General features: G+C 42.7%; 1 protein-coding gene across 1 annotated transcript in view; it reads right to left on the bottom strand.

The window, feature by feature from the left end:
- STK38L (serine/threonine kinase 38 like) overlaps positions 1-11620 on the bottom strand; it is a 50606-nt gene extending 38986 nt beyond the window's left edge. The window contains exon 1 of the mRNA XM_064460485.1: positions 11504-11620. The gene's annotated coding sequence lies outside the window, so the exon portion shown is untranslated. The remainder of the gene's footprint in view (positions 1-11503) is intronic.
- Between the last annotated feature and the right edge of the window lie 392 nt (positions 11621-12012).

Raw genomic sequence — 12012 nt, 5'->3', positions numbered from 1 at the left:
TAATACAAACTAAGAAAAGGTAACAATATTTTAAACTCTGATTTAGGAATACAGAGTAATTTTAAGAGGGTACGGATAACATGGGATCAAAATCTTTGATCATGAACATCAGTCTTCATTTCTCATAGTAAATCCTCACACCCACAGAAAGTGTCACAGATCTCAATGAATTAACTTTGCTAGAAAGCAAAGCCATACGTGTCATAAACACAGTTCAGAGCAAGTTCTAAAAAAACCAGTCAATTATATCAATTAATTTGAAATTTTTTGCATTTGAATGGCACACAGTAACTGAATGTAAACACACTTAAACTTAGGGGATTGGTGCTGCTCAGTAAAATTAGAGATGCCAAGTCGAGTGAAAAGAACGTGTTTCATTCAAATAAGCTGAAGGTCTTCTGAATTTTTGTGCTTGTTAAACAGCTGCTAAACTGCTTGAACAACGCCTGTGAAGCATGCAGTGTCAAATGTGGTCAGTACCTCAAAAAGCACCAGATCTTTCAATATTGAAAAGCACTTACAAAAAGATCTTGGTACATTCATACATTCTCTCTCTCTGCCTATCACATCAAAAAGTGTCTCAGGTATCCACAGCAGAGGCTGGATTATCCTTTGTCAATCCCTTCTCCCTCAAAGTCAATGAGGATTATACCACCAAAATCAATATGGGTAGTAGATTTAGCTTTGTATCAATGAAAGAGGCTTCTTGCTTAGAGGCAGCATGGACTGAGGTACCTAAGGAAGCCAAAAATTACAAAGAAATTCTTAAGTGTTTATTTTATTCCTACATTAGTCATTGGCAAATATTAATTTAGATCCCATTAATCTGGAAAGCCATTAGAATGCATTCAGTGCAGCTTCCTTGTAAAAAGTAGGGTTAGCCAAATTTTGTTTCCATTAAAAACCCTGCACTCTTGGTCAAACACAAACTACATTCTTGATCTGCCCAAAGAAAACAGAAGGAAAAAGCATAAGCAGGTGCACTGCTTGTTATACCACAAGCAAAAAAGCCCCAATTTCCATCCCTAGACGTACGTATGTGATGGGAGCTTACTTCTGTAAGTGACTTCATCTTATAAATCAGATGCTTTGCTGACAAGATGATCACCACCCTTTAACAGAAGGAAGCTGCACCCAAAGCACCGATTCAGATGTTCCAGACAGAAGTCTGGCCTTCTATCCAAGACAAATACAGAGCTTAAACTGCACGGGTGTTTATTAGTTTGCAATATCTGGAGAGAATTTACTTTACGATTCAAAGAGAAGGGGGGTGGGGTGGACCTTACTTAACGAACATCTTTGCAGTAAAATCCAGCCTTGCCTTGGCAGGCAGGAGAGGGGACGGAAAGCACTTAGATTCCACAATGGCAGAAGAAAATATCATCACGCAGCTTCATTCTTCAACTGCACACAGGCAGATGCAGATTTGCTATCACTCTCTAATGTCCTAAGTAAGAATACAGAAGCTTTTATCCTCTCAGTCAGTGTGGCAACGTTTCTTTAAAGATGACACTACTGCTTCAGAGCACTTAGGCAAAAGAACCAAGAAAATACATTTACACTGTGTTTCTCAGACTGAGAAAATTACAGTCAAGTAGAAGAAACATACTGTCAAGACCAGTTTCAAAAGTGAGATTCTACATGGAAAATATACAAAGAACACTAACAGGTTCCAGGTTTGTTTGTGCATTTTTTTCTTTTTTGAAAGAAAAATAGCATAACCAAAATTGTCGTCATAACTCTTCTCTTGCAGCCTTTGCTCCCTAAACAATGCAGGCTCATCCCATGCCTTGGGGTCAAAATCTGAAACTGAGATTGGACCATAAACAAAACCGAAATTGGCTTTCTAAATATTACTGCTTGCTTAATAAAAAGGGCAGAGGGAAAACTAAATTTAGGGAAAACTAAAATTACTTATCTTTATTAGAGTATAACAATTTCCCCCAATTACCTTATAATTACTTCCTTTTTATTTTGACTTTCCACTATTCTTTCAATCTTTTCAAACAGTGATCCAAAGTATGCATGAAAAATGGATGTGTATCTATTAATTTTTTTCTATATGTTGCTTTTGATAATAAAGATTATCTTGCAAAGCAGAATGTTATTTTGCTTATTTAAACAGATAATAGGCAAGCTATTTCTTCATTGTACCCTCACCATGACCAGAGTTTTGCATATTAGTGATGAGCAAAGGTGAAGGGAACAGCATTTTTGGCAGGCTCTAAGGAACTTCTTTGCTAGCTTCCAGCAAAGGTGTTCAGCAAAGTTATTCTGCCAGCCGCCAGGCTGCCGCATAAGCTGTGAGCAGCAGCTGAAACCAGTGGTGTAGGTCAGAGTATATTCAGACATGTGAAATTCTCTTATCTCAGGTCTGGGTGATATAACAGTCATCTATTTTTCCTGAACACTGAAAGGGATTTGTTCTTTTTTCATTTCCCACTACAAAATTGGCTTATACATCTGTGAGCAAAAGCCAACAGTTAACATTAATCAGGTGCCTTCTGGGACTAAAAGGGGTTTAAAGATACCCAAGTGCGAGCCTAAGACTCTGGTGGTGTGAATGAGCCACAGCTGTCAAGAGACAATGCTTTCAGTATGAACTTAGAGCAAATGGCACTGTGGTAACAGGGAACATGGCAGGTTGTACTTGGATACCTCCTGAAAAACCAAGTGGGAAGTTCCTTTAGATCACCCTACAGTAACATCAGCACCACTGACATTGACTGAAGGAGTTGGGATAGAGCTGCATCATATTAAGTCAACTTGAATATCCACATATTTGTTAGCCCACTAAGACATTCACCGTCTGAGATTCAGAGCACTGCCAGGAGGATTGATTGTTATTAGTATGGCATTCATTTCACACTCCTCGTCATGACAAAGCCCAGAGCAGTATGTCTGGGAAGGCAAGACAACAAACACCTCGCCATTCCTGTCACAAGAAACTTTGATACAAGTTCACTTGCATCTAAATCACAACCCAGATGTAACCAACCCTCTGGAAATGTCAAGATTTACACACTCAAACTGATTAGCTGGTAAACATATTAAAATCCTCACCTGGACAGCTCCATCCTTCCATATATTACTACCATCCAAACACAGCTGAAATCCAAGCTACATGGCCTCAAACCTTTGGAGACAGCTTTGCATTTCCTTGTGCACATGGGGCTCACAGTGACTTCAGTGTGTTCCTTCCTGTAGAAGGAATGGATGGATGTTGCCCATATACACTGCTAACTACTGAGAACTAGAGCTGGTCCAGAAGTGGTGCATGCTGCGACATAAGCTAAGAAATTTTCAGATTTCCTTGAAGGTTTGCCAGCAAAGCCTGAAAATCTAAAGCATTCCACTTTGTTCTTTTCCCTTTATCACTGGCTCATGAAAAACAAAGACAGGGAGAGAAAAGGAAGGAGAGGAAAGAGATTTAACAGGGAGGAAGGAATCCCCTTCTCTACTCCCTTTGTCTTCCAAAACAAAACAACTGGGTTTGTTTTTCCAGATCCTTACCTCTCTTCATCTAAAAGCTGTACTTCTCAAAATTGTATAATAAATTACCTGCAATTGATCTTCTTACCTGAAGCTATTTCTGAAGATGATTGTTCCTAATACCACAGCTCATCATTACTTTGTCATTCCCAACCTGTGGTCCACAGACACTGTCAGCAGCATGCGGCTGGTCAATGAGACATGAGCGTTTTTGTTCAAAGGTGTATGATAGTCTGGGAGCGCATTGTGGCTTGACAGTAGCCTGTGGTTCACTGGACTCGAGAACCACAGCCTCAACTTCTGTTGCTGTCTAACCACTCCATGGCTTGTATAACTCAAACTTAGAGACAGCTGCAACACTCGGATTCAGCCAAGAATACAAGGGGAAGCTTTTTATTCAACTTCAGTTCCACGTGTATTTCTTTAAGCAGATACTAAAGGTCAATTATATTCATGCTTTATACTACACACACATTTCTATTTCCCCATCACAATCCCCCTACCTTCTCATCACTAAATGTTTGACGTAAAGTCTCTATTCTGCACTTCAGGCTTTTCAAATACTTTAAAATAGTCTCTGCTCTATAGACTTTTATTTGTCTTATTGTCATTTTGCCTGACTTCAAGTTCAATTTCTAGCTGGAACAATTTAAAGCATAAGCCGTTTACAGGAGATTATTCCAGGTGTTCTTAACATAATTGTTTTTTTTATAAAGGAGAAGAACAAAAACCCACAGAAGTTTCTAATTGCTACTTAGGCAACTGAGCAGTGAGGTCACCAGATCCAGAGTACAAGTGGGCTAACATGCTCACATGATAGATATTTTATGTGAACTCTCCTTCTCTGTTAAATGAAACTCCCTGAGAAGACAAACAGGACAGCATAGGGAAAAAGTCTCCATACAATAATTAACTATAAGAGAATCTATTTAATACATCTCAGTATAAACTAGTCATCTACATATTTTGCTCACAAAAGATTTGAACGCTAAATTCACAGAGGACTCCTGTTTTAATAACCCTTGCTTCTCTGTCCTTAGTCATTACTTCTTAAGATGCTGCCTATGCCTGTTAAGATTGGGGAAAGACTAAAAAATAGGAGTTTACTAGAAATTTTATTTACAATATAATCAGGGTTGTTTTGTTTGGCATCTCCCCCCACAACTTGAATGTGAATATTTACTTTCCTACAGCGTTTGCAGAAACCAAGATTCATACTGTAACTAATTCTACGAAGTAAATGAAATAAGTTATCTTAAACTGTAAGCAGGTAGCTTAATTTAGTAAGAGAAATTTTCTTTAGGCACAACAAAACTTTTGATTTACAGAAGTGAAATAGGGCAAGTCAGTCATGAAGAATATCAACTCACCTGCTCAGAGTTCTTTACCACTTTAGTGGACTAGCCAAGCACAAACAAAACCAACAAAACCCAGTGACAAAGATGCACATTAATGACACCCGAAGTGATAACATGCCTTTCTTTCACCTTATCTCGACAGTCAGAATTTGCTGTGATGCACTTAACTGCTTTCCGAGACACGCCACTATTACGATCTGCACCATCAGACGACCTTACTTGGTTAAGCAAGTCTCACCCAGCGTATTTGCTACACAGATATCCGTTAACCAAAAGCCATTACTCCACTAAACAGGAATGCGCTTTTAACAGTTGGCTGTTACGTGTTTGTAACAGCCATGTCTTTCATCGTCTTTCATCACCTTATAGTTCCAGATGTTAGAGCTTGTTAAATTACACTTTTACAATTATACACTTTTAATTATTGTTAATCATATTTCATTCTCCATATTCAGTTTCTACAGTTTGTAGAGACAGGTACTGCCATTAAATCCTTACCTTGTGACTGAATATGTTCTACTTTCCTGCTCTGCCAATTACTAAATACCACAAAGCACAAGAATCCAGTTAAAGATAACTTCAAGAAAAAACAACTGCCTCTAAACAATGCAGTACAATGGTTTTGTCTGCGGAGCTACTAATATAAGCTTTCCTCTTCATACAGGACTCAGCACGCTAAAAATTAGTGACATTTTAAGCGGAACAATTCTTTCATCATCAGGCTGAATTTGGCTGGCGTTCTGGTTACCTCCCTTATAAGGCACCAGCAAGAGGGAAGGGCTGGGAACACATTACACAACTATTCATTGCAAAAAAAAAAATTAAAACCAATTTTAAGAAATGTCTGTGATAAACACTTTTCCAATATACAAAGCAAGACAAAAGGAGCCTAATGCCATTGGACTCCAGGTCTGCCAGGTAGAAATAGCAGACTTGGAAAAAGGGAGTTTTTCCTGAAAGAAAAGATTTTTCCCAGTTTTTATGGGAAGAAATGGAACACACAAGCCTGTGAGATCCTCCTGCCTTCTCCACATTTTGGTTCAGCTAATCAGCCAAAGAGGTAGCTCTGCACTGGAAAATAAAGGGGAGATACCAACCACACCCATGTCCCATCACCATCTCCTCTGTGCTCAGTTGTGACACATGGAAACCCAACATGGCAAATCACAATTTCAAACAATGGTAAGGGGGTTCTGTGGCTAGGTAATCCGCATATTGGCTGGCTGGTACAAAACAGTCCTCCTGCAGACAATGAAATATCACTTGGAATTTAACTATCAGTTCAGCTATAAGTAGGTTCTATTTTTCCTAGCGCACTCACAATAACACTGAGGCTTTCTACCAAGGGAAGCTATAGCTGTTCTGCTGTTACATGGCAGCTGAGTCAGGCCTCAGCTCTACTCATTCTGGAAAAAACAAGATAGAAAACAGTGATCTGTGGGAAAGGTCCACTTTATCAAGTGATCCCCCACAAGCAACTGAGATCAGATTGGTAGCAGTGCTGGCATATCTAAGGTCTGCATACGTGGCAGAAGCAACTCTACCTTGGAAATGAATGCTGTCCCTGGAAACCCCTTTTCCCACAGGGCAGACCCAAGGGTCTCCAAACTAGCAGTGGTCTGGCAGGAAGAGGACATGTCTGTCCTCTGCAGGGGTTCTCAGAGATGCTGACAGAAGCTCATGGTAGAGCACAAATGTGCTAGATAAGCTGCCTCGCTCTCCACTGTATGAAAGACAGGGAGATGGAGCCTAATGTTGCACAACCAGGAGAGCCCCTACGCACACACAAGTCCCCACTTGTAGCAAGCCACTTCTGTCAAGCAACTTTCTTTTTAGTTTGCATCCTTAGCAGTAGCTTCAGGGCAGTCACATGTCTCACTGAAGTTATGGCTTGCATTCCCCCCTCCTCCCCCAGTTTAAATCCCTGTGTATGGAAGCTGACTGTGTATGTAACTCCTATGGCTCAGCACAACCTAATATCTTCATTTTAATTGCCCCCAATAAGGACAACTATTTCTCATAAGCATTATTCTACTATAGTGGCTCATAAAAAGGGCCCTAACCCAAGGACTTCTTTCTGGTAAGGTACCCACTTGACTCAGGTTTTCTAACTGGGGGTTTGACCTGGGAGGTGGTTTCCTTGATTTTGTTTTACTACAAGGAGATTTAATTGCTAAAATTTCTTGGCATATTTTATAAATGTGCTAGCAGTGCCTTACTGAATGTGACATTACACACGGTACTCGCAGAGAACTGTAAACTTCTATCTTTATTAGACATACCAGAAAAAAGGTCTCATGACCTTTCCTCTCTTCAAGGTTTTAACAAAAAGGTTTTTTGTTTCCATTTCTGTGGAGGGAAATTTAATAAATTCCAAGATGCCAAGATATTGGTTAAATCTGCAGCTCCTCTACAGCGTGTCAGCAGTCACAGGCTCAAACTCTGGAACCTAAGAGACATAGCTAATATAAGTTGCAATACAATAAACACTTCCTCTAAACACAGTTCCTCTCCCCATATAGATCCAAGTTATCCCCTTGCTTACTCCCTCCCATTCATTCTACCACCTACGATAAACTCAATTTGTTTTTCCTCAACCTGTTCGTACCAAACTATTACTTCATATTGTTTGTTTGTTGTTACTAAAAGGTCAATAGTTGTCTCTTTTTACTGTTTCACAAGAGTAAGAATCTCCTGAAATCCCAAAAGCCCAGACTACCATTTTAATCAACCATTGATCCCCTTTACTGCTAAAAATATAACAGTCCACTGTTCCTTTGATAATCAAAGCCTCATATAAGTAGTCTTCAGAAGCAAGTTTATTACATTAAAATTTTAGATATCTGCTTTCTTCATATTCTATTCAGCTGCAACTCTCATAAAACCGTATGTCAGCCAACAAATTGCAAGTTTCCACGTATAAATATTAAAGACACACATCACAAATTAAGTTCCAAATCTACTGTTCAAACCAGAAGGCAAAATCCAGTGCCAAAACTAGTGAAAAAACAGAAAACTAGGTATGTGAAGCATAAAGATTAATATTCTTTCCTGATCCACTGTGCTTTTTTAATCTCTACACAGTACTGAGGTATTAATATAAGCCTCACAAAATTATGTGATTTCACAAGTAAAAGACAGTATTAACTATGACAACTGCCCATTTTAATGCTTCCCACGCTGATCAAATTATTTGTGACAAGGAAAATAATTTTTTTCTGATAAATTCATTCACACCCCACCCCAGTCCCTGTTTTGTTTTTATTGTTGTCAAAGAAAAATGTTCTATTGTTTCCTCAGGCAGATGCAGGAGCAGTGAGACTGCCAAAAGTTATTCTGTAGTTGTAGACTACGGAGCTGCAGGACTTTTCATTCCAACCAAATGTTGAAGCCTACTCTTCTGCGTTTGATGACGACTAAGTTCTGATCCCCCAAGAAAAGATTCCCCCACCTTAAACACAGTTCACCATATAAATTCACACCATGCACTAAATAACTCTTCTCTGAGTTCATACCCCACAACAGTAGATTGGGTTACCCTCGCTGTTACTCCTTTTCATGCAAGAAAAGATGTTATTTAGTCACCAGACTTTGAAAAACCCTGCATCAACCCATCCCAAAGAATTAGGCTTCAGTCAGTTATTTATCAAACCCACATTTTCATGCTACAGGAATGCAATTACCACTGATGGCAAGTCTGGTCTAAGTGCAGCTATACATTGAAATGAGCTGCAAACAAGAGAAGATTAAATGATTTTGTGGACAATAGTATGTTTGATTTATGTCAACTGTCATTATCGTAAGACACATAAAGCCTCTTTCTGGGGAACTAAAAGCAAACCATTTACCATCTAATATCAGCTTAGTAGTCTTTGTGCTGATGAATACTGTATTCAGAGAAGTAATTCTTTTAATTGTAATTTACATGTCTGCCCTGCATCTCCTAGAACACAAATATCAAAGTTTATCAGTTGGCTTTATATTTTAACTAACTCTTGGCTTAAACTTTAAAGATGAACATTTTTGTTAGAATAAACATGGGCTGAGCGAAAATTGAGTTTTTAGGGAGAAGATAAGCTTTTAATAAAAAAGACAAACCCATTGCCTAGACAGATATAGCAGGCAAAACCAGCACTTGTCAAACTGTGACTGAGCCCCTTTTGGCAACTAAAGGATTCAAGAGAGATCCGAAGGCACACCAGGTGACTTAAGTGATTAAAAATTTCTACCCACCATTCAAGCTTCAAGGGCATACAGATAGATGAGCCAGAAGGAGGCTACGCAGAAGTCCTGAGGAACAACAGCTAGGCAAACCTCACCAGTGTGCATATGCTGAACCCCATTCAGCACACCATCCCATAGCATTCCAACCCACCAGCAGCCCACCAGCGACTCCACTAAGCACAGGATCAGACCCTCAGAGGTCAGCACAAGCGGCTCCACAGTGGCTCATCTGACAGAAATCCAAAACTTCTGTTCTTCTGGGAACATTCCCTCATTGCACACTGAGAGCACAGGGGCCTTGTCTAAGTCCACTGCAAGTTAGCAATAGGCTGTGGGGTTTTTTGGGTTTGTTTTATTTTTAAAAAGACTATCTGCAAAAAAAAAAAAAGGCAGAAACAAAGCATAATACCTGCCCACTGTAAATCATTGCTTCTGAATTCTGTTTAGCTAGTGTTATGGGGTTTCTTTTCCCATGAAATGTTTGAGAAAGAAAATGTTTAATTTCAGAATTTTAAGCTCTGTTAACCAATAAAATTTAAATTGAACTATGCCATGTACAATGTGAAAAACAGCTGAGTTCCAGTTTCAGAGAGCTATGAAAATTTGACTCTTTAATCCAAGACACCTTTTAAGAAAAGCAGAAAAACATGTCTACGTATAGCACAGAAGATAAGACTGCATCAATTCTATTAGATACAGTAACAGATTTCTCATATGCAATGAGTGTGGCCACAGCTCATCACCTCTCAGGTTAGTAGTCTATGGGCTAGTATTTCAGTTAACTGCTCAGAGTAAAATTAAGACGGATACTCTTTCATCCCCAAATTCCTAAATGATAAGGAATGAAAGCAAGTTTTTATGATTTCTATATATATTATCTTTCATGGAACATGCACAACAATTTAGTAAGGCTTATTAGTGTCATACATGCTCACAAACAAGACCCCTCTACTTCAAGTGACTTCAAAAAACTATAATCAAAACCCTGAATCAGCACACGTGACAAAACCCAGCATTTGCCACCTCCAAAATAAATTTCACTGCTCTTCAGCAAAGAACAAGAGCAAAACAACATGAATGTATCCTACCAAATAGCCTAGAAAAAACTTTTTTTAAAGTCAAACTTCAGCATTGATTTTTATTCAGAAGCGACACCAAGACTCATTTGTTCCTATTCTAGATTTTGCAATAGGAAATCAGGTACACAACATCACTGGAGGCAGCCTTTTAGCATGCATGTGAACTCTATTACTCTAACCCAAGACGTTCCAAATTAATTAAAACCAAACAAAACCAGGAGACATCTCAGTTCTTAGGATTTAACTTTTATCTTAGTCACTGTAATTTGCCTAAAAATACCAGAGGACGAGCTAGACTGACAAATTACGGGCCCAATCCAAAACTCCTTTGGCTGAGGGAAAGGTTACAAAAGCAGGTTTCGGATTTGCTCATCTGAGAGTGGAAACTTGTGATGTTTTTATTTGTCTGTTTGATTTTTAAGCTCATTACAGAGATAATTTTGTCCCTTTGATTAGGTATTTTTATTTAGGTATTTTTAAAAGAGGGCAGGACACGCTTAAGACCGACGACAGCCGCGGGTACACCCCCCACCACCTCACGACTGCCAGCCGCGGCTGAGCCCGACCCTCGGTAACCGCACACAGCACGGTGACCGCACGCGCCCGACTTCGCCTCCCACCCCGCCAAACGCCAGACCTGCCCACCGAGCTCCCCTCTCTCGCCGCCGCCCACCCCCCCAGGCGGGGCGCCCCCGTCTGTACCCCGCCATCCCCTCAGCGCTCCCTCAGCCCGCCGCGCCCAACGGCTAACGGCCGGCGACGCGCGGGGCAGGCGGCGCGGCGCGAGCTGGCCCAACCGCCGCTCCCCTCCCGGTGAATGGGTTGGGGATGGAGCGGCCGGCGGCGGGGACCGTGGCGGGACAGCCCAACGCCTCGGTGGCTGGCGGCACCCCCCCGGGGAGAGCGACGAACTCGGGCCAACTTGTGCCGCTGGCGGGAGGCGGCAGCTCCTGCTCGCCCACCGGGGACAGGAGGCGAGGTCACCTGAGGGGGGGTGGGGGGTTGGGGAGTGAGCCGGAGGCAGGCGAGCAAACCGCCCTGGCGGCTCCCAAGCCGTGAGCCACCCCCGGTCCTCCCGCCTCCTCCCCGGGCTGAGCAGCAGCCGGGGCTGAGACTGTCCTCCCTCAGACTCCGCGGCTATGGCTGCTCCTGCTGCCTCACGTTAGGGGGGCGGGGGGGGGGGGGGGGGGGGGAAGGAGGAGAGGGAAGGCAGAGGGAGATTTCCAGTCTCCAATGACAGAGTCCCTTCTCCCCTCGCACCACACCGGGAGAAGACTGCTTCCCTGCCAGGGAGAGGGCCGGGGGGCGCCCCCAGGGCGGAGAGCTGCGCCGCCTCCCCACAGCACTCACCTCGCCGCGCCGCCCTCCCGCCACCTCCTCGCTCGCCGCCTGCAGCCGGCGCCTCTGCGAGCGCTGCCCCCTCCTCCGCGCTAATGGCAGGAGGAGGAGGAGGAGAAGAAGGAGGGCGGCAGGAGGGCCTCGGCGGAGGGATGTTTACCCGGCGGCTCTCGCGAGAGCCCGGCACCGCCGAACTGGGCCGTGATTGGCTGCTCCCGCCGCCCGCCGGCCTCTGCGCCCCGCCCACCGCGCCCCGCCCCGCCCCTCAGGCAGGTGCCACAGGAGCCCGGGCGGCTCCTTCTCTATTCTCTTCTTCCCCCTCCTCAGCCGAAAGTTCCTCGGGAGCAGCAGCCGGGAGAGAGCGGCCTCGCCTCCGGCTCTTTCCGGAGCGCAGCCGCTGCCTGGGGCCGCCCGTCTGCCCCGGCTCGCCACAGGGCCGAAGGGATTTGCCTTTCTCTTCAGTCTGAGCAGACAGCTTATACCTTCGTTCTTAACACGCTCTGGTGGTAGAGGTTCACTGA

The sequence above is a fragment of the Phalacrocorax carbo genome, chromosome 1 (assembly GCF_963921805.1).
Source record: "Phalacrocorax carbo chromosome 1, bPhaCar2.1, whole genome shotgun sequence".
Taxonomy (NCBI): Eukaryota; Metazoa; Chordata; class Aves; order Suliformes; family Phalacrocoracidae; genus Phalacrocorax; species Phalacrocorax carbo.
Note: the sequence above shows the minus strand (reverse complement) of the source record. Positions and strands in the feature narration are given on the sequence as shown.